Genomic DNA, 22,542 nt, shown 5'->3' with positions numbered 1-22,542 from the left:
AAGCCAATAACGATTCGTTCTCGAGACATTCAACGTGCTGCTGCTTAAAACCAGCATACGTTCTTAGGATGTAACGTACAGCGCAAAACCCCTGCAAGACGGGCTTTTCCGTAACACGACAAATACAGTACGGCGTATTGGTTTCTGCTCGTGACGTAGAGAGCGTTCTCGCTCCCTGTTGGGTCTACTTGACGTGGCACGTTGCCGAAATAGCGCAGAACTTATTTTGTGCTTCACGTGACGAAATGGCTTCTCAACGAGAAATAGGAGGAAATGACGTCACAGAACTCGTAGAGCGCCGCGTCAACGTTAGCCGACTCCTCCCGTGTGTCAACGGCTTTGACGATACTTGCATTGTTGTTCTGTGTCTTGAGGTTTTCATAAATTACGGAAAGTAGTCAGTTTCAGTTACGTGCAGTGGACAGGCAGTGAACCCCGATTGGTTACAGTTGAGCAGCGCACAGGTACCTGTCGAAACACAGGAAACAATTGCATCCTGTCGGTAATAAATTAAGTCCACAGGCAGACGAGACACTTACGCGCTACCTCTCAAAGCAAACTAATACCGGCGGGGCAATTACGCGCGCGCGTGTGAGCGTGCGCAACAAAGCCGAGCAGGCGGGCCTCCGCGGCGCGTCACTTGGGCGGGCGATCGCGCGCGCTCTTAATGGCCCGGGCCGTGCATCACGGCCGGAAACCGGTCGCTCGCCGCCCGCTGCGCCTCGCATGCGCGCCGCTGCCGCTGCCGCTGCCGCTGCCGCTGCCGCCGCCGCTGACGCAGCTACCGCCGAAAGCCCGCGCCGGTCGTAATTAAGGCGCGCCGCTTCGCAATTTGTCAGGGTGGCGGCCCTGCGCCGCACTTTCCCGTGTCTCCGCCCACACGAGCGGGCGGCCTGCCTCCCCGGGTCGCGATCCCCGCGGGGGTTTTCGTTTTTAGCCGCGCTGCATGCAGTACGTGCCCGCCGGCCGGGTGGCGACTTTCACCCAGAAGAATTCCTCCCAGCGGCGCACGTGCCGCGTCTGCCTAACTGCCAGTTTCGCTTTCTATCGCATTAACCCATCCCGCAAAAGGCTCAAGTGTGTATTAGGAGCTGTGATGAGTCTAGCAGCCGTACCACGTAATTTGTTTGCCGAAGAAGCAATAAACGAAGCGAAAGATTCAGAAGAAAAGTGCGAAAAATACGAGACAACATAATGTGCGTATTAATAATGACCGATGATATTTCCCTTCTAGATGAAACAGAGAAAAACATATTTAGATACTCGAGCCCCGTGTACTGGACGGCTTAATTTCTTCTTTTTATCACCAGTGGTTCATGGTGTGGGTTCCTGTAGTCATGTCCTAGTTCATGAACCACGGGCAACGTATGAGTGGCCAAGTAAGTGGTCCCGACAGTCGGGATACCAGTTACTTTGGAATAAGGCTGGGCATCTCGGACATATTCTGAGTCGTGGTCACCTTTGTGCTCCTACGGCAAAGACTACCAAATCCACCGGTTAGTCCCTCAGCCGTTAGGGGTAAAACCCAATGGGACTCGGGGCAAGTAAGGCTAGCAACCTGCTTCCCTGGTACTTTAAATATGATGCTGGCAACAATCAGAGCGAAATTCCTCGGACCTTTGGAGGTGACGGAGTCCCACCTCTAACTGACAAACCAGGGACTCCTAAGATATGACTTGACAAACAAATGGTAATGAGATGGGGAGCTATTAATATCAATGGGGGCTACTCTGGGAAGAAGGTAGAGCTGGCAGAGGCTGCAAGTAAGATGGGACTGGACGTTTCAGCTGTTAGTGACATTCGGGTAAGGGGTGAGAAAGAAGAGGAAGTGGGAGAATACAAGGTCTACCTGTCAGGAGTCAAAGCAGGAATAGCACAATGGGGTGTAGGGCTTTACATCAGGAAAGAAATGGAACCCAGCGTAGTTGCAATAAGGTATGTAATCGAACGACTGATGTGGATAGATTTGACAGCGACTAGCAAGAAAATTAGGATTGTGTCAGTATATTCGCATTGTGAAGGGACAGATCAAAATAAGATGGATAGTTTTTATGAGGCACTCAGTTATGTAGTTGTTAGAGTAAAGGACAAGGGCAGTGTTCTGCTCACAGGTGATTTTAACGCCAGGATTGGACATCGAACAGAAGGGTATGAAAAGGTGATGGGTAAATTTGGAGAGGATATGGAGGCCAACAGGAACGGGAAACAACTCTTGGATTTCTGTGCCAGTATGGGCTTAGTAATCACAAACTCCTTTTTTAAACATAAGAACATTCACCGGTATACTTGGGAAGGCAGGGGAACCAGATCTGTCATTGACTATATAATAACAGATCAGGAATTCAGGAAGGCTGTGAGAGACACACGTGTATTCAGGGGATTCTTTGATGACACTGATCATTATTTGATCTGCAGTGAAATTGGGTTTGTGAGGCCGAAAGTGCAGGAGGTCAGGTCCATATGTAGGAGGATAGGAGTGGAGAAACTTCAGGATAAGGAAATCAGGCACAAGTACATAACAGCGATCTCAGAAAGGTACCAGTTAGTTGAATGTAGTCAATTACAGTCATTGGAAAAGGAATGGGCGAGGTACAGGGACACAGTACTAGAAGTGGCTAAAGAATGTCTTGGAACAGTAGTGTGTAAAAGTAGGATGAAGCAAACAGCTTGGTGGAATGACACAGTCAAGGCAGCCTGTAAAAGGAAAAAGAAGGCGTATCAAAAATGGCTACATACTAGAACTCAGGTAGACAGAGAAAGTTATGTTGAAGAAAGAAACAAAGCCAAACAGATAACTGCAGCATCCCAGAAGAAATCTTGGGAAGACTTTGGAAACAGGTTGGAGACTATGGGTCAAGCTGCTGGAAAACCATTCTGGAGTGTAATTAGCAGTCTTCGAAAGGGAGGTAAGAAGGAAATGACAAGTATTTTGGACAGGTCAGGAAAACTGCTGATGAATCCTGAGGATGCCTTGGGCAGATGGAGGGAATATTTTGAAGAGTTCCTCAATAAAGGTGAAATTGCGATCAGTAATGTTTCAGATTTCGAGGTAGAATGGGATAGGAATGATGATGGAGATAGAATCACATTTGAGGAAGTGGAGAAAATGGTCAATAGATTGCAGTGCAATAAAGCAGCTGAGGTGGATGAAATTAAGTCGGAACTCATCAAATACAGTGGGATGTCAGGTCTTAAATGGCTACACAGGTTAACTGAAATGGTCTGGGAGTCGGGACAGGTTCCATCAGACTGGACAAAAGCAGTAATCACACCAATCTTTAAACATGGAAACAGAAAAGATTGTAACAACTACAGAGGTATCTCTTTGATCAGCGTTGTGGGTAAAATCTTCACAGGTAACAGGAAAGTGCGAGTATTAGTTGAGGACCAATTGCATGAAAATCAGTGTGGGTTTAGGCCACTTAGAGGTTGTCAGGACCAGATCTTTAGCTTACGGCAAATAATGGAGAAGTGTTATGAGTGGAACAGGGAATTGTATCTATGCTTTATAGATCTAGAAAAGGCACATGACCGGGTTCCTAGGAGGAAATTATTGTCTGTTCTACAAGATTATGGAATAGGAGGCAAACTTTTGCAAGCAATTAAAGGTCTTTACATGGATAGTCAGGCAGCAGTTAGAGTTGACGGTAAATTGAGTTCATGGTTCAGAGTAGTTTCAGGGGTAAGACAAGGCTGCAACCTGTCTCCACTGTTGTTCATATTATTTATGGATCATATGTTGAAAACAATAGACTGGCTGGGTGAGATTAAGATATGTGAACACAAAATAAGCAGTCTTGCATATGCGGATGACTTAGTTGTGACGGCAGATTCGATTGAAAGTTTGGAAAGTAATATTTCAGAGCTAGATCAGAAATGTAAGGACTATGGTATGAAGATTAGCATCTCCAAAACGAAAGTAATGTCAGTGGGAAAGAAATATAAACCGGTTGAGTGCCAAATAGGAGGAACAAAGTTAGAACAGGTGGACGGTTCCAAGTACTTAGGATTCATATTCTCACAGGATGGCAACATAGTGAAAGAACTGGAAGCGAGGTGTAGCAAAGCTAATGCAGTGAGCGATCAGCTACGATCTACTCTCTTCTGCAAGAAGGAAGCCAGTACCAACAGCAAGCTATCTGTGCACCGTTCAATCTTTCGACCAACTTTGTTGTATGGGAGAGAAAGCTGGGTGGATTCAGGTTACCTTATCAACAAGGTTGAGGTTACGGATATGAAAGTAGCTAGGATGACTGCAGGTATTAGTAGATGGGAACAATGGCAGGAGGGTGTCCACAATGAGCAAATCAAAGAAAAACTGGGAATGAACTCTATAGATGTAGCAGTCAGGGCAAACAGGCTTAGATGGTGGGGTCATGTTACACGCATGGGAGAAGCAAGGTTAGCCAAGAGACTCATGGGTTCAGCAGTAGAGGGTAGGAGGAGTCGGGGCAGACCAAGGAGAAGGTACCTGGATTCGGTTAAGAATGATTTTGAAGTAATAGGCTTAACATCAGAAGAGGCACCAATGTTAGCACTGAACAGGGGATCATGGGGGAATTTTATAAGGGGGGCTATGCTCCAGACTGAACGCTGAAAGGCATAATCAGTCTTAAATGATGATGATGATGATGATGATGATGATGATCACCAGTCTTCCGCATAGTGTGACACCAAACATGTAAGTACTAGATGAGGTAATAACTATATCAGCCGTACCATATAATTTATTTGCCGAAGAAGCAATGAAATCAGCGAAAGGAACGAAGGAACGTTTTCAGAAATCGAAGAGAATAAAACGTAAATGTTGATAATGACGAGTAATTTTGCCATTTTAGATGAGAGAAAGAAAGAAAGACATACACAGGGACTCGAGACCCTCGCACTGAGCATCTTGATTCATTTTTCCAACACCACTCTTCGCAATAGCGGGACCGTTGTTCATGTCACATATTAATGAACAACATTTATCGTAAACTCATACATTCTTAGATGATGTAGTTATCTGTAATGAAGTACTGTATGAAAGGTGCTGCATAAATACCGGATGATCAAAATGTCAGTATAAATTTGAAAACTGAATAAATCACGGAATAATGTAGATAGAGAGGTACAAATTGACAAACATGCTTGGAATGACATGGGGTTTTATTAGAACCAAAAAAATACTAACGTTCAAAAAATGTCCGACAGATGGCGCTCCGTCTGATCAGAATAGCAATAATTAGCATAACAAAGTAAGACAAAGCAAACATGATGTTCTTTACAGGAAATGCTCAATATGTCCACCATCATTCCTCAACAATAACTGTAGTCGAGGAATTATGTTGTGAACAGCACTGTAAAGCATGTCCGGAGTTATGGTGAGGCATTGGCGTCGGATGTTGTCTTTCAGGGTCCCTAGAGATGTCGGTCGATCACGATACACTTGCGACTTCAGGTAACCCCAAAGCCAACAATCGCACGGACTGAGGTCTCGGGACCTGGGAGGCCAAGCATGACGAAAGTGGCGGCTGAGCACACGATCATCACCAAACGACGCGCGCAAGAGATCTTTCACGCGTCTAGCAATACTTTTTTTTTCTGTTCTAATAAAATTCCATGTCGCTCCAAGCATGTGTGTCAATTTTTACCTCTCTATCTACATTATTCCGTGGTTTATTAAGTTTTCCAAATTTATACCTACTTTTTGATCATCCGATATATAGTCAAAGCTTGATAAGATTTCAAACCTGTACAAAGATAGCCACCTTGCTTGAAATGTTGAGAAATATTCAAAATTCAAATAGCTCTAAGGACTATAGGACTTAACATCTGAGGTCATCAGTCCCCAGACTTGGAACTACTTAAACCTAACTAACGTAAGGACATCACACACATCAATGCCCGAGGCAGGATTCGAACTTGAGGCCGTAGCAGCAGCGCGGTTCCGGAGTGAAGCGCCTAGAATCGCTCGGTCACAGCGGCCGGCTACAGAAATGTAAAACTGTGCACATCAAAAAACGAAAAAAATTGTCGTACCCTCTAACTGTAATACAATGTCGCAGCTGGAATCTGTCAACTCATACAAATAGCTAGCTCGCCGTAAAACATTTCAGTGATACGAAATAGAATGATTTGCATAGGCTCGGTCGCGGGTCAAGCATATGTCACACTTTGCTCCGTTGGTAGAATACTAGGAAAATGCAATAATTCTACGGGGGAAATATGTTTCAAAGCACTACTGCCATGCATCTTACAGTTTTTACTCAAGTGCTTGGGACCCGTTGTTTAGTAGGACTAACAGGGTATACTGAATGTATACAGAGATGGGCGACACGAATGGTCACAGCTTTGACACGTGGGAGAATGTCACAAAGATCAATAACACACTCATATTCTTTTTATAATTGCTCCTGTTTATGCTTTTTCTCTAACAGCATCTTCAAATCTGTGCTGAAGAAACTCAACTGTCACACTCTTGAATACAAATATTAACTATACCAAGATAGCCTACGTATAAAATTTCAAGAGCCGGCTTTAAATTCTGACTACAGTAATATACTACAACCACCCACGTATGGTTCCCATAAAGATCGTGAGGACAAGATTACATTAATTACTGTGCGCTTGTAGGCATGTAAACAGGCAGTCTTCCCGCGCTCCATACGTGAATGGAGCGGGAAAAAACCTCAATAACAGGCACAGTGGGGCATAGCCTCCACCACGCATTTCAGTGGTTTGCAGAATATCGATGTAGAAGGACATCATCTCTGGAGCTCGCTCACGTATGGAGCGCGGCAAGAATGATTGAATGGCTCTGTGCGTCCAGTGATTATTCTGATCTTATCCTCACGATCCCTAACTGAGCGATACGGAAGTGGTTGTAGTATATTTCTAGAGTCACTATTTAAAGCCGGTTCTTGCATCTTTCTTAATAGACTTTTTCGGGGTAGTTTACGTCTATCTTCAAGTGTGTTCTACGTCTGTTCTTTGAGAATCTCTGTGACACGCTCCACTGTTTAAAAAAACCTGCCACCATTCGTGCTGCCCTCCTCCGTATATGTTCACTGACCCCTGTTAGTCTTATGTGGTACGGGTCCCACACTATCAGTCATGATTCGCTGTGTGCGATTGAGAGAATAAGTTTCAACAGTACTAAAGGCGTTACGCGTCACCACGCGTAAGATGATCGCTGTGTCATTCTATTGTTTCATTAGCTTCATGTTAAAAGAATTCAAATTATATTGTCTCTGATCTTCTATGTCCTCTTTCGAGTAAAGCCATAATTTCAACGTCGTATGGTGGAACAAATTGTAATTATTCCGTGTCAAGGACAGTTAGGAAGATATACAGCCATTTTGGTGACAACTGAGAGTTTTCTACGTATTAGTTCTGTAGTTAGGAAGTCCGTGGTTACGCATCATCTATGCTTCTCCCTCAAGCGTTTGGGAGTTGAAGAGGAATGGAATCTTTCTCAGCTCACAGTATGGTCCAAAGCGGCCTGCAACTTCTGCTCAAGTTTTAAATTCTACTACTTCCTTAGAGAAAGATTTAAATATCTTTACGGTGCCGTAACTTTGTGGACCATTACCTGAAAACGATCGCTACGCATAGCACAACTGCATACATTTCACCAGCATTCGATGTTTTTGTGTGAGATACTTAAGCTCAGTAATTAAGTCATCACCTGAATCTAAAATAGCGAACTTCAGTGAAGGAGGCATTGAAAGATAATATTCGAGGAAAATATTATAATCACAATATATTTTTCAAACATCTAGTAATAATATCAATTGTAAAATTTCTCTTATGTAACTGAGTTGAATATATAAAATTTTATTATTATTATTTTGAGCTTTCCTCAGTACAGAGGCTCCTCTCCAACATAATAATTTACTTGGAAATTACAATACAAACAATAAACGCTCTTAAACTATATTTTCAAAATATTTCTCCGGATGTTTCGATCTTGTGTGTCCTCTTCCTCTGCGTCGATTCTCCTCACTGTGTGCTGTACATTCTGGAGCCAGGCGGTCACAGGTCGTCCTCTTCTTCTTCTCCCCTCCGGTTCCCACTCCAGCATCAGTTTTGGTGTTCTGGTTTTCTCCATTCGTCGTACATGCCCGTACCACTGTAATCTCTTCCTTTCGATTACGTCATATATTCTTTCCTTCACTTCCATTCTCCTTATTATTTCGGTGTTCCTTATCTTTTCTTTCCTGGTGATTCTTGCCGATCTTCTGCAAAAGTCCATCTCTAGAGTGTGTAATTTTTTTAATGTGCTTCATGTTAATTGCCCAGGTCTCCGTTCCATACAGAACCACACTCTCTAATATGGATTTGTATATATATTTTTCAGTTCTGCTCATTACATTCCTGCTCCATAAGACTGAGTTGCGCATCCCAATGACCCTCCGTTCGCTACTAATTCTTTTATTGATTTCTGCCTCTGATTTTCCCTCGATTTCTAAAATTGATCCCAAATAACAAAAAGTGTTTATCTTTTTGATTTTCTTTCCTTCAATGTATAGCTCATCTGAATCATTAGTCATGTATTCTGTTTTTCGGTAATTAATCTTCAAATTCCAAGTTTTGTACGCTACTGTTAGTTGATTGCACATATAGTTAGCATCCTCCCCATCTTGTGCTACGACTACTTGATCATCAGCAAACAATAAATGATGTAGGTAAACTCCATCTCTTATTTCTAATCCCATACTGTTACATTTACGAGACCATGTTCTAAGGCTAATATCTATATAGATTTTAAATAATGATGGTGACATGGGACAGCCCTGTAAAAGGCCTTTGCTTGTTCTAAATTTCTCTGAAAGTTTATTACCAACTTTCACTTGGCAGATGTTATCTCTATACATCTGCTGTATTATTTTAATCAAGGAAGGGTTTATGTCTGCCATATGTAGTGCTCTCCAAAGTAATTTTCTTGGAACAGTATCATACGATTTTTCTACATCTATGAAAATTAATCCTATATTTTTTGATTTTTCCCTATGTGTCTCCAAAATCTGTCGTAATGTAAAAATATGGTCTACACATGATCTCCCAGCCGTGAATCCACATTGTTCTTCTAGGGTTCTAAAATTTTTTTCCAGTTTGTTTTTAATTACTTTCGCAAAAATTCTCATTAATGTGTTTGTAACAAAAATTCCTCGATAGTTTGAACAAATGTTGCAATCCCCTTTCTTAAATAGTGTATTAATGTAACCTAGCTTCATCTTGTTGGGTACTGAATCTCCATGTATCATTTTGTTGAAGAGCTGTGTTATCAGTTTCACAATTTTGTCACCAGCATATTTCAGACACTCCAGATTGATTTTGCCTGGTCCCGGTGATTAACCATTTTTTCCTGTTCTCAACGCCTGAAGTACTTCACTTTCTAAAATCTGGATCTCATCAACTTCATGTCCTTTTTCTTCAGCTGTTCCTTCTTCTAGGTATTCTCCTCTGTCCTCATTTAATAATTTTTGGAAATACTCTTCCCATTCCTTTTGTGTTATCAGTTGGAGATAAGTTTTGCTTTTTGTAACCTGTCGAAGCCCTTTCAATACTGACCATGCTTCTTTTGCTCTCCCAAATCCTAATTTGCTATTCACCTTGGCACATGTTCTTTCCCATGCTTCATTTTTTGCCATCCTTATTTTTTTCATCACTTCATTCTTCTGTTCCTTGTATATTGATCTTGTTTCTTCAGATTTATCATTCAACCACTGAAGGAACGCATTTCGTTTTTCTCTAACGAGGACCTCTAGTTCCTCTGACCACCACTCTGCTGCACGGTTGTGGTTGCTATCTTTTTTATCCAACACCTCTGTTGCTATGATTTTCACATTAGCTTTTATATACTCATATATTTCCTCTGTACTTCCTTCAAATGATTCAACCAGTTTCCTTTCCATCCTGGCTGCAAAGAGTGTTCTGATATTTTCGTCTTGTAGGCTGTCAATATTAAAAGGTAAATTTTCATTTTTCTGAGTCTGGTTCGTTTTATTTATGTTACTTGTATCACTCCTTGCAGTCTTCCATGGCCAGAAAGGCTTCATATTTACTAGATAGTGGTCTGATCCACACTGGGTTCCTCTATAAGATCTGACGTCTACTGCCTTGAAACTACTTGTTTGCCTAATGATAATATAATGTATTATAGAACGAAGTTCTTTAGTATTCTGTTGCCAAGTATATTTATGGATATCCTTATGTTTGAAAAATGTGTTGGTAATTTTTAGATCAAATTGTTCACAAATTGCAATCAATCGTTCCCCATTGTCATTATATTCGTCCTCTCCATGTTTTCCTACTATTCTACAGGATTCTCTCATTCCGACCCTTCCATTCAGATCTCCCATGATAATCAGCTCCTTTCTTCTTGGGATTTTTTTCAATAGTCTCCCTGAGGGTGTCCCAGAATGTATCTTTCTTCTTTTCTTTTGTGTCGTTCGTGGGTGCATATATGCCAATAATCACAACTTCCCTAGCATATAATGTCATTTCAACAGTTATAATACGTTGATTGATGAATGTCCAATTTGTGATTCTTTCTTTCCATGATTTCTTTGTCATAATGGAGACTCCTGCTTTGGCTCTTACTGCTTTTGATGCCTCACTCCAGATATGTATATAATTATCCAGTTCTTCTTCTCCTTGGCCTTTCTTCTTTGTTTCAGAGAGTACGACAACATCCATGTTGAACATGTCAAGTTATGCAGGTAGTAAATTTCTTTTAGTGGAAATACCTTGCACATTCCAGCATCCAAACATCATTTTCCGTTTCTCATTGCCAGTTCGTCGTCCAAAGTTCCAATTTTTCCGAGGCATATTATTAGGTTTTTTAGCATTTTTATATTTTTATGTGATTGAGGAGCTGGCCCACTGCACAACTCCCAACCCGGAGGACCAGGTAATTTTTAATCAAGGTTTTCTTCCTTTACCCTTTGATAAGCCAATTATCATACTACAAGGCAGCAGTTGCTAGTTTTGGTCCACCCCGGGTATTTTATTTCCCCGGTACCCACCATATCTGGTGAGCATTCCCCTATCCACCACCTGGGGAGGCGCCCGATGGGAGACCAGCAAACTCCGCACAGGATATATAAAATATAATTAAAAAAAAATCATTCGATCAGAATTCCAACCGCCTTTCCACTACTGACTGTCAGTTCGTCACTAACTTCTGTACCCGCCATCTTCACATCGGTACGATGGCCGAATGTAGCACCAGTGGAGTGCTCCTTGCCGTGAAGCGTTTGCAGAATACGGATTACAACATTTCAGCCATCTTATTCCACAAATTGCCGTTTCGGTGCAGTCATGATCACCTATCTGCTGGACGCTTCAGCTTGATCCAATAGCCTAATGTGGACATGAGCAAACCTTTAGGTGTCACATCAGTTATACAGGTAATATTTTGCTGAAGAATCCATTGAACTTAAGAATCCATTGAACCTTTCTCGCCGGCCGGAGTGGCCGAGTGGTTCTAGGCGCTACAGTCCGGAACCGCGCGACCGCTACGGCCGCAGATTCGAATCCTGCCTCGGGCATGGATGTGTGTGATGTCCTTAGGTTAGTTAGGTTTAAGTAGTTCTAAGTTCTAGGGGACTGATGACCTCAGATATTAAGTCCCATAGTGCTCAGAGCCATTTGAACCATTTTGAACCTTTCTCGCATAGTTGTCCAAACGCTGGTCTTAACTTCGTTAGGTTTGTCGTCTGTGGTGCTCACTCATCATATTAAGGACCATGTTCTGCCTTTTGTAAAGTCCAAGGGACCATCATAAATCCAAATGTCGTGACTGCACTTACAGTCTTTCAATCAAAGTGTCACTTCCGTTCGTCTCATTGCATTTTCTTTTTCAGTTGCCTTGTTAATACACTGTAGCTGTTCTTTCTATGTACTGTCGAGTTTTCATCGGGGTATGTTATTTGGCAGTGACGCGTCATGCGAAAGCTGCTTTCGTCCTTGAGCGTTACGCACCAGTGTATATCATCAGTGATCGATAAACTTACTCTGCCAGTAAGGAATGTGTAAAAGTGTTCGTAAGTGTGGCCCATGTAGGTATGTGGAACTCCATTAGTCATTACCTATGTTGTAGGCGAATTTTGCGACATAGAACTTGGGTACATAGCTGGTTGTAATAGATTCCGGATTAAGTAGGGAACAGTTTTGCTAGCTGCAGGTAGTCGTTATTGAGAAAGATTTGACGAGCTTGAAGAGTACAAAACTCCTATGTGTTTCTTGGCCTACTGACATGGAACTCTTAAACTTTTTGCCTTTGTGGCTACTATTAGTGGAAGGTACTGGAAGCATTTTTCAGTACAATTAGCGGATTTGGAAATTTTACGATGTAATCACATAGCTATGTGCCATTAATCGTTGGTTTTGAAGCAATGTGAAATTTAAACCTGTTTCGCAAGTCGAACTGTTGTTGGAGACGCTTAATTGCACCAGTTTTAATAGGATAACAGAGCAGAAGATTGTTCGTAAACTGCCAATAAACAAAACACTTTTTAGTTAATCTTCGGAGCAATACGTGGTGTAAATACTCTGGCTCCTGGAGACCGTATGGGTACCGAGTGTGGTCCGCGAATGAGAAGTCGCGCGGCGTCACTGAAGCTCTGAGATAAAAAGGGTGAATCTTTTTTGCTGTAAGCAACTAATAATCTCTTCGTGCTCTCCACTTTTTACGTAACTGTATATCAGATCACTGATGGACTTGTAAATCTGTATCATGCACGATTACTAGAGATGCAAAAGTTTGATGCTGCTCTCCGGTAATTAGCAGATGGGATTTTCTGGCAGTAATGGTTGCAGCGAATCGTTCTGATACGCTGCAAGAGGAAGCAGTTAATGTCTAAACTCCAATATCATATTCGTAAACGAGAAATTATGGTGTCATACTCAAACCTAATTGAGTTTCATGCCGGCGTAAAGTATATAAGCTCTTTACAAGGACAGTCTTACCGAGCATAATGAACTACACAATGAAAATGAGGTACTTGCAGAAAGTTGCTCTGGTACAGCGGCAGCACTTAACATCTCACTTAATGAAGGCAGCGTAGTCCTAGAAGTGTCACGATTGCCAACGTACGCGTTCTTAAAGGCATAATTTGTGCCCCATGCTATCCGTAGAATTCCGGCTCTCTGGACATTACAAGCAAATCCCGTAATGGAGGTATCAGTCGTAATTATTTACGATCGTTTGTAGATCGCCAGGAACGTAGCCGTTAGTGACTATGCAATAAAGTATGTTTCTCAATAAGCGACGGTAACTAATAAGAATACAAACGGCAACTTTAGATAGATACTAATAGATTACTAGGAGTCGACCTTATCAGGTATATCTTTTCTGAAGTAAATACAGAAATACTATTACAATAGAACGGAACTTTTACTCTGCATCAGAAGGCAATTAGCACAGAAACTTCCTGAAAGAGTTAAGCTATGTGTCATTCAAGATTCGAACCGAAATGTTACCTTTCGCAGGTAATTATGTACCAGTTCTGAATTCTGATAACGTCTCACGACCCGACATACCCCTTACCACCTCTCTCCTACTTCTTAAAGGATACAAATACGTGCATGTAACATTTTTTAGGGATATGGAAAGGTAAGATTCATAATCTCAGTTTATCGGTAGAATACTGGCGAAATGAGGTTCCTGACAAGTCGCTCTTGCGATCCATCGTAGAATACTGCTCAAGTATGTGCGACCATATCGTACAAGACTAACAGCGGATGTTCAATGTATACAGAGAAGAGCATCACGAATGGTCACAGGTTTGTTTGGCCCACGGTACATTGTTACAGAGATACTGAAGAAACTGAACTGGCAGACTCTTGAACATGGACGCAGCCAGCCCTGAGAAAGCCTACTTACAAAGGTTTAAAAACCTGCCTAAATGCTGACTCTAGGAATGCGAGGTGTACCGCAACCACTTACATATCGCTCCCGAAGAGATCGTGATGAGGTGATAAGGATAATTACAGCGTGCAAGGAGGTATTTAAACGGTCATTCTCCTCACGCCTCTTACTTGAATGAAACGGGAAAAAGCCCTAATTACTGTTGCAATGGCAAGTACCCTCTGCCAAGTACTTCACAGTAATTTGTAGAACATAGATGTATAGGCAGGCACTGTGTTTTGTCACCGGTGATTTGGTGACAGTGATCGGAGACGTCGTTGCGAACAGTTGTCTATCTCTAGACTGCTCGCCAAACTCCTTCGTTTAATTCCCAAGCATAGTGGCCGTGTCTCATGGACTAAGAAAGTGCCACACTACTGCTAGTGATACGCCAGTCCGAAGCGACGTTTTGAGTCGCTATTCCAAAGCAACGGCCTACGTCTTGGAACAAAATTTCTCCCTTTGTCACAGAAATAGAATATAGCATAAACTCTAATCAGACGATTAGACATGTCCCTTAAAAACACTCACAAAAGCATAAAGAAAAGCTTCTTTTAAGAGATAACGATTAAATATGTGTAAACTTTTTTTTTTAAAAAAAAAAAAAAAAGGTCAAGAGGTGTTCTGCACAGGCTATATGCAATAACATTTCAGTTATTCAAAATAAAGTTGCTGTTATTTTTAATTTGATTCATAGCAGCAATAGTGCTTATATTAGGATTTTCTTGCAGAGATGACTTACAACTGAAGTTTTTACCAAGAAACTGTCGTTCTCATGGTTATGGCCCTCTGATAGCATTGCTCTATCAGTCTATACGGATAATTTTAAGTTAAAAGTATTATACATTTTCATAGATTCGACAGACGTATTCAGAGACCAGTGCCCTTCCATTTTGTGATTCACCTATCGTTCCTCTTGAGGCTTTAAATTCTACATGTTTGCGAGGTGACGCTCAATAACTTGCGTCCAGTCAGATTGAACAGGAATTGCTGAAATCAAAGCTTGCAAGCCAGTACAACAGCGCGTCGGGTCAATAGGTCGTTATACTTTTCTGAAATCTCATATTTCATTTCCTAGTTACGAGGGTAGTTGGCCTGACAATCTCCCGGAAGTCTAGGTAGTTCACAACAGCTTTTGATATCGTTCCACGCTAGCGGCTCCAATCAAACTGCGTCCCTATGGATCATCGTGTCAGCTGTGCGACTTGATTTGTGATTTCCTGTCAGAACGATCACAGTTCATAGTAACTGACACAAAATCATCGTCTTAAACAGGAGTGATATCTGCATTGCCCCGAGGAAGTGTTATAGGCTTTCTGCTGTTTCTAATCTGTATGTAAGTGATTTAGAAAGCAATCCAAGCAACCATCTTACAATTATTATTTTGCAGCTAATTCTGTCATTTACGATCTAGTAAAGTCATCAGAAGATCAAAACCAATTGCAAACTAATTAAGACAAGATATGTAGTGCGAAAGTGGCAATTAGTCCTAACTAATGAAAAGTGTTTGGCCACACAGTTGGGTACTAAAAGGAATCCGTTAAATTTCGGTTACAAGATAAATCACGCAAATATAAAGGCTATCAATTCAACTAAATACCTGGGAATGAAAATTACGAACAACTTACGTTGGAACGATTACATAGGTAATGTTGTGGAAAAGGCAAACCATGGGCCGCGGTTTACTCGCAGAACACTTAGCATATGCAACAAGTCTACTAAAGAGACTGCCTACAAAATGCTTGTCCGTCTGCATCTACATCTACATCCATACTCCGCAAGCCACCTGACGGTGTGTGTCGGAGGGTATTTTGAGTACCTCTATCGATTCACCCTTCTATTCCAATCTCGTATTCTTCGTGGAAAGAAAGATTGTCGGCATGGCTCTGTGTGGGCTCTAATCTCTCCGGTTTTATCCTCATGGTCTCTTCGCGAGATATACGTGGGAGGGAGCAATATACTGCTTGACTCCTCGGTGAAGGGATGTTCTCCAAACTTGAACAAAAGCCCGTACCGAGCTACTGAGCGTCTCTCCTGCACAGTCTTCCACTGGAGTTTATCTATCATCTCCGCAACGCTTTCGCGATCACTAAATCATTCTGTATGAAAGCGCGTTGCTCTCCGTTGGATCTTCTCTATCTCTTCTATCAACCCTATCTGGTACGGATCCCACACTGCTGAGCAGTATTCAAGCAGTGGGCGAACTATGATTCTTCCAATGAATCTCAGTCTGGCATCTGCTTTACCGACGATCAACTTTATATGATCATTCCATTTTAAATCACTCCTAATGCCTACTCCCAGATAATTTATGGAATTAACTGCTTCCAGTTGCTGACCTGCTATATTGTAGCTGAATGATAAAGGATCTTTCTTCCTATGTATTCGCAGCACATTACACCTGTCTACATTGAGATTCAATTGCCATTCCCTGCATCATGCGTCAATTCGTTGCAGATCCTCCTGCATTTCAGTTCAATTTTCCATTGTTACAACCTCTCGATATACTACAGCATCATCCGCAAAAAGCCTCAGTGAACTTCCGATGTTATCCACAAGGTCGTTTATGCATATTGTGAATAGCAACGGTCCTACGACACTCCCCTGCGGCACAACTGAAATCACTCTTACTTCGGAAGACTTCTCTCCATTGAGAATGACATACTGCGTTCCGTTATCTAGGAACTCTTCAATCCAATCACACAATTGGTCTGATAGTCCACATGCTCTTAATTGTTCACTAAGCGACTGTGGGGAACTGTATCGAACGCCTTGTGGAAGTCAAGAAACACGGCATCTACCTGGGAACCCGTGTCTATGGCCCTCTGAGTCTCGTGGACGAATAGCGCAAGCTGGGTTTCACACGACCGTCTATTTCAAAACCCATGCTGATTTCTACAGAGTAGATTTCTAGTCTCCCGAAAAGTCATTATACTCGAAGATAATACGTGTTCCAAAATTCTACAACTGATCGACGTTAGAGATATAGGTCTATAGTTCTGCACATCCGTTCGACGTCCCTTCTTGAAAACGGGGATGACCTGTGCCCCTTTCCAATCCTTTAGAACACTAAGCTCTTCTAGAGAGCTACGGTACTCTGTGTAAAATCGAACTGGTATCCCATCAGGTCCAGTGGCCTTTCCTCTGTTAAAGTATTGATGTGTAGTATGGGATCCTTACCAGATGTTAGCGACCTCCAAAATATTCAAAGAAGGGCAACTTGTTTTGTATTATCGAGTAGTAGGGGAAAGAGAATCAAAAAAAAAATGTTCAGATGTGTATGAAATCTTATGGGACTTAACTGCTAAGGACATCAGTCCCTAAGCTTACACACTACTTAACCTAAATTATTCTAAGGACAAACACACACACCCATGCCCGCGGGAGGACTCGAACCTCCGCCGGGACCAGCCGCACAGTCCATGACTGCAGCGCCTTAGACCGCTCGGCTAATCCCGCGCGGCAGGAAAGAGAATCACGGATATGATACCCGACTTGGGGTGGGAATCATTAAAACAAAGGCGTTTTTCGTTGCTACGAGACCTCTTCAGAAAATTTCTTCTCCGAATGGGAAAATATTTTGTTGACCCACCTAATGGAGAAATGTTGTAACAAAATAACACAAATCATAACTCACTAGAGACTGTTTGACCCTGTTGACGGAGGCATAACCTCCCCTCCTCTCTTAGCGCTTCATCACTATGGAAGTGAAGTCCTCCAAAGTGTTCTTCAAGTTCTGCAAATATATGAAAATCGGACTGGGCAAAGTCGGGGCTTGTGGATAATGATCGATGACAGTGAACCCAAGCCATCGGACTGTTAGAGATGAGGCAACGCTTTTGGATGGCCTAGCATTGTCACGTCGAAGGAGAGTGGGCTGGCTCCATGTGTGGACGAACTTCTCGAAACCCAGCTCGATTACAGCACGCTGCTTCTCACGCACCGAGATAGTTACCTTACACACCTCCATGCAGTACCTAATACCAGAGGGCTGCAAATACGTAGACATTAAGAATAAAGATGTATAATGTAATAACGTTTGTCTTGTTTTAAAAGATGTAAGAGTTTACACATGAAAAAGCTAGATGCATTATTTTTCATCACGGCCTCATAGATGCCATAACCACAGACGTTATATACAGAGGGTGTTACAAAACGAATTTTAAAATTTGGACGTAGTAGAAAACGAAATAACATTTTGGAGTGAGGAACCTGTAGAAGGAAATATGAAATAAAGTTCGTACAGCACCATGCGTTCCACACGTGCGATAGGCTATACGGAACACCAGAATGCTGCAGTTTGGAAAACATTTGTTGACAGGAAGAGTACTCTAAACTGAATCTGTGGCTTAACTACTGTAAAGGTCCAGTGTGACCAAAATCAGCTTAGTTACATAATGTGCAACGACAAAACACTTGTAGTCAGATTCTGGCACAAAATTCAAATAACTCTAAGCACTATGGGACATAACATTTGAGGTCATCAGTCCACTAGAACTTAGAGCTATTTAAACCTAACTAACCTATGGACATCACACACATCCATGCCCGAAGCAGGATTCGAACCTGCGACCGTGGCAGCAGCGCGGTTCCGGGTTGAAGCGCCTAGAACCGCTCGGCCACAGCGGCTGGCTTTCAGATTCTCTACGAGATTCCGCGCTCCTCTCTGATGTTGTCAAAATCTGAAAAATGCATTCAGTAAGTTCAGGTACTGTTTCTGCTAACGTTAAGTGCGGTAGGAGTAGGGATTTCAGATAATCTCAGAGCAAATTGTCAATAGGGATGAGGTTAGGGTAGCGCACATGCAAGGAACTGGGAAAACTCTCCCAGTGGCCTGAAATTGTCTACAAGACGTGCCCTGGCGCGAAGATCAAACTGCGCTGGAGCGGCATCACTCTGAAACCACAAACTAGTGTACATTTGCAAGGGATCGTCCTCCAGAAGTTCAGGCAAGGTAGCCTCCAGAAAGTTCACAAGCGGTCCGGTAAAATAAGTGGTCCAATAAGGTGATCTGCAAGACTTTAAACCCAAATGTTTACTGAGACTCTCACCTAGTATCTTCTCGTACAGACAGTGAGTGGCTTTTGACCAGCCCAGCGGCGGCCTTGGAAACCTTAGTTCAGATTTCCGACTGAGCGTTCCTTGTAGCAAAATGTGTTCCAAATTCCATCCTCTGCGATCTCCTAAATATTGAAACGCCATTCTGTAACATCCCATATTTAAATATTCTCTCTCTCGTCCTATTTTTTACCACCCCCGCCCCCCCCCCCTTTCTCACTGTGTGTGTGTGTGTGTGTGTGTGTGTGTGTGTGTGTGTGTGTGTGTGGTTGCTTCAAATGGCTCTGAGCACTATGGGACTTAACAGCTATGGTCATCAGTCCCCTAGAACTTAGAACTACTTTAACCTAAGGACATCACACAACACCCAGTCGTCACGAGGCAGTGTGTGTGTGTGTGTGTGTGTGTGAGAGAGAGAGAGAGAGAGAGAGAGAGAGAGAGAGAGAGAGAGAGAATTAGTTGATATGTAGTTTGCATAGTGCCAAATATAAATAATGAAGCCTAGAAAGAAGATTCTGAATGAGGTAGACTTTGATGGCACTGGCTTCTCATTAACTGTTGTATTTGTGGTTTGTTGGAAAGGCACACTACGTATAAGTAACCAACCTTCATGTCAATAACAACAAATTAGAGGAATTACCTGCTTCTACATCTTCATCCACACACATACTCCGCAAGCCGACGCATGGTGCGTGGAGTAGGGTACCTTGTTCCACTACTAGTCTTTTCTTTTCTCTTTCATTCACAACTGGAGCGAGGGGAAAACCCCTTAATTATACATCTGCACGAGCACCAATTTCAGCACTAATTTCTCTTAACTTCGTGGTCTTAACACGGGGTGAACGTTGGCGACATTAGAGTCGTTCTGCAGTCAGCGTCAAATGCCGGTTTCCTTAATTTTCTCAACAGGGCCCGGCGAAAGGAACGACGCCTTCCCTCCAGGGTTTCCCAGTTGAGTTCCCGAAGCACCTCCGTAGCAGTCAGGAGTTGGCCGAACCCAGCTGTAAGAAATCAGCTAGCAGCCACTCTCTGAATTGCCTTAACCCACCCTGGTGGTCATCGCACACACTCGAACAGTACTCGAAAACGGGTCGCACTAGTGTTGTTTTACTCAGTTTTCTGTATAGATGTGCTACACTTTCTTAAAATTCTCCCCTTTAACCCAAGTCCACCATTCACCTTCCCTGCTACCTCCTCGTCCCATTTCCCATGGCTTTGCAATATTACGCCTAGATACTTTATAGATGTGACTGTGTCCACCAACACACTACCAACGCAGAAAATCGAACGTTACATGGTTCCTTTTCCAACTCATCTGCATGAATCTATTTTTTTTTTTCCTTTGGAGCAATCTGCCATTCGTCACACTAAATAGAAATTTTGTGTAAGTAATCTTACATCCTCCTACAGTCACTCAACGACGCTCATCATCAGCAAACAGTTGCAGATTGCTGCTCACACTATCCGTCAGATCATTTGTGTATATAGAGAACAAGAGCGTTCCTGTCACACCAACCTAACGATACCCTCGTCTCTGATGAACACTCGCCGTCGAGGACAAGTCTTTGACCCACTCACATGTCTGGGAATCTATTCCGGAGGCACCGTGTCAAACGCTTTCCGAAGGTCTAGGAATACGGAACCTCTCTGTTGCCCTACATGCATGGTTTACAGGATATAGTGTGAGAAAAGGGCTAGCTGAGTTTCGCGTGAGGGATCCCTTTTAAATCTGTGCTGATATGTGGACAGAAGCTTTTCTGTCGCAGGTAAATTTATTGTGTTCGAACTAATAACGTGTTCAAAAACTCTGCAGAAAACAGATTTTTAAGGAAACTCGTCTCAAATTATGCGGATCCGTTCTTTTACCGTTTTTATATACGAGATTAACCTGTGCTTTTTCCAGTCGCTTAGGAGTTTTCGATGGTCGGAGGATTCGCGGTAAGCACAAGTTAATCCCGTAGACTAATCTCTGTAAAATCGGACCTGGCAACTTGTTTGTCCATCAGTCAAACGACGGTATGTTTGTACAATACTCCAGAGTCACTGATTTCTTGAAGCGAAATTTCAGACGACAGACTTCCTTCCACTGTCACATCAGATTGGTCGACGTGTGGCTGAATAGAAGCCTTCGACCCGCTTGACGATTCCACGTGTGACCGAAATTTTCTCGCGGAATAGGAACGATCTTTCGCTAAGGTAGGGCGGTGGAACTCGTTGTATGCTTTGCGCATCGATCTTCTTACTCATGCACCAACGTCTACTAATTTTTTTGCCTGTTGACATGAGCTTTTTTTAACCGAGAGTACTACGGCCTCTGCTTCCTCAGCACATTCGGAATGTTATTATTAAACCATGGTGGGTCTTTTCTGGCCTTAATCTATTTACTCGCCTCGTATTTAGCCACGGCGCGGTTTACAATCAGTGAAAACTTACCATATAATTCCTTCATGTCCATCATATTGGAGCTAAATGTTGTCAATCCATCCGCTCATCTCCTCATCTACTCTTTCTAGCACAGATTCTCACCTACTCTTCTTGATAGATTTGTAAACTTTGTCAACCATCGCCTCTGCCATGACATCATGATCACTAATTCTTGTCTCTATATTGATACTGTCGGTAAGTTCAGGCATCTTTATAGCTACCAATGTCCAAAATACAGGGGAGTACGGCGTTCGTAGACTAGTAATAGCTGTTATACAAATCAACGGTAAACGGTTAAAGTAGAGATATCAAATAAACAACGCAACCTGCACTGAAGCGCCAAAGAATAGTCATGCGTATTCAAATACAGAGATATGCAAACAGGCAGAATATGGTGATGCGGTCGGCAACGCCTATATAAGACAACAAGTGTCTGACACAGTTGTTAGACCGTTTATTCCTGCTACAATGGCAGGTCATCAACATTTAAGTGAGTTTGAACGTGGTGTTATAATCGGCGAACGAGCGGTGGGACACAGCATCTCTGAGGCAGCGATGAAGTGGGAATTTTCCCGTGCGACCATTTCACGAGTGTACGGTGAATATCAGGAATCCGGTGAAACATCAAATCTGCGTCATCTCTGCGGCTGGGAAATGATCATACAAGAACGGGACCAACGACGACTGAAGAGAATGGTGCAGCGTGACAGAAGTGCAACCCTTGCTCAGATTTCTGCAGATTTCAATGCTGGGGCATCAATAAGTGTCAGCGTGTGAACCATTCAACGAAACATCATCAATATTGGCTTTCGGAGCCGAAGGCCCACTCCTGTACCCTTGATGACTGCACGACACAAAGCTCGCCTGGGACCGTCAACAGCGACATTGGACTGTTGATGATTGAAACACATTATCTAGTCGGAAGTGTCTCCTTTGAAAATCTATCGAGCAAATGAACGTGTACGGGTATGGAGACAATCTCAAGAATCCGTGGACCCTGCATGTCAGCGGGGGGCTGTTCAAGCTGGTGGAGGCTCTGTAATGGTGTGTGGAGTGTGCTGTTGGAATGATATTGGACCCCTGACACGTCTAGATACGACTCTGACAGGTGAAGCGTACGTAAGCATCCTGTCTGATCACCTGCATCCGTTCATGTGCAGTAG

The sequence above is a fragment of the Schistocerca piceifrons genome, chromosome 2 (genome assembly GCF_021461385.2).
Source record: "Schistocerca piceifrons isolate TAMUIC-IGC-003096 chromosome 2, iqSchPice1.1, whole genome shotgun sequence".
Taxonomy (NCBI): domain Eukaryota; kingdom Metazoa; phylum Arthropoda; class Insecta; order Orthoptera; family Acrididae; genus Schistocerca; species Schistocerca piceifrons.
This window is presented reverse-complemented; position numbering follows the sequence as displayed.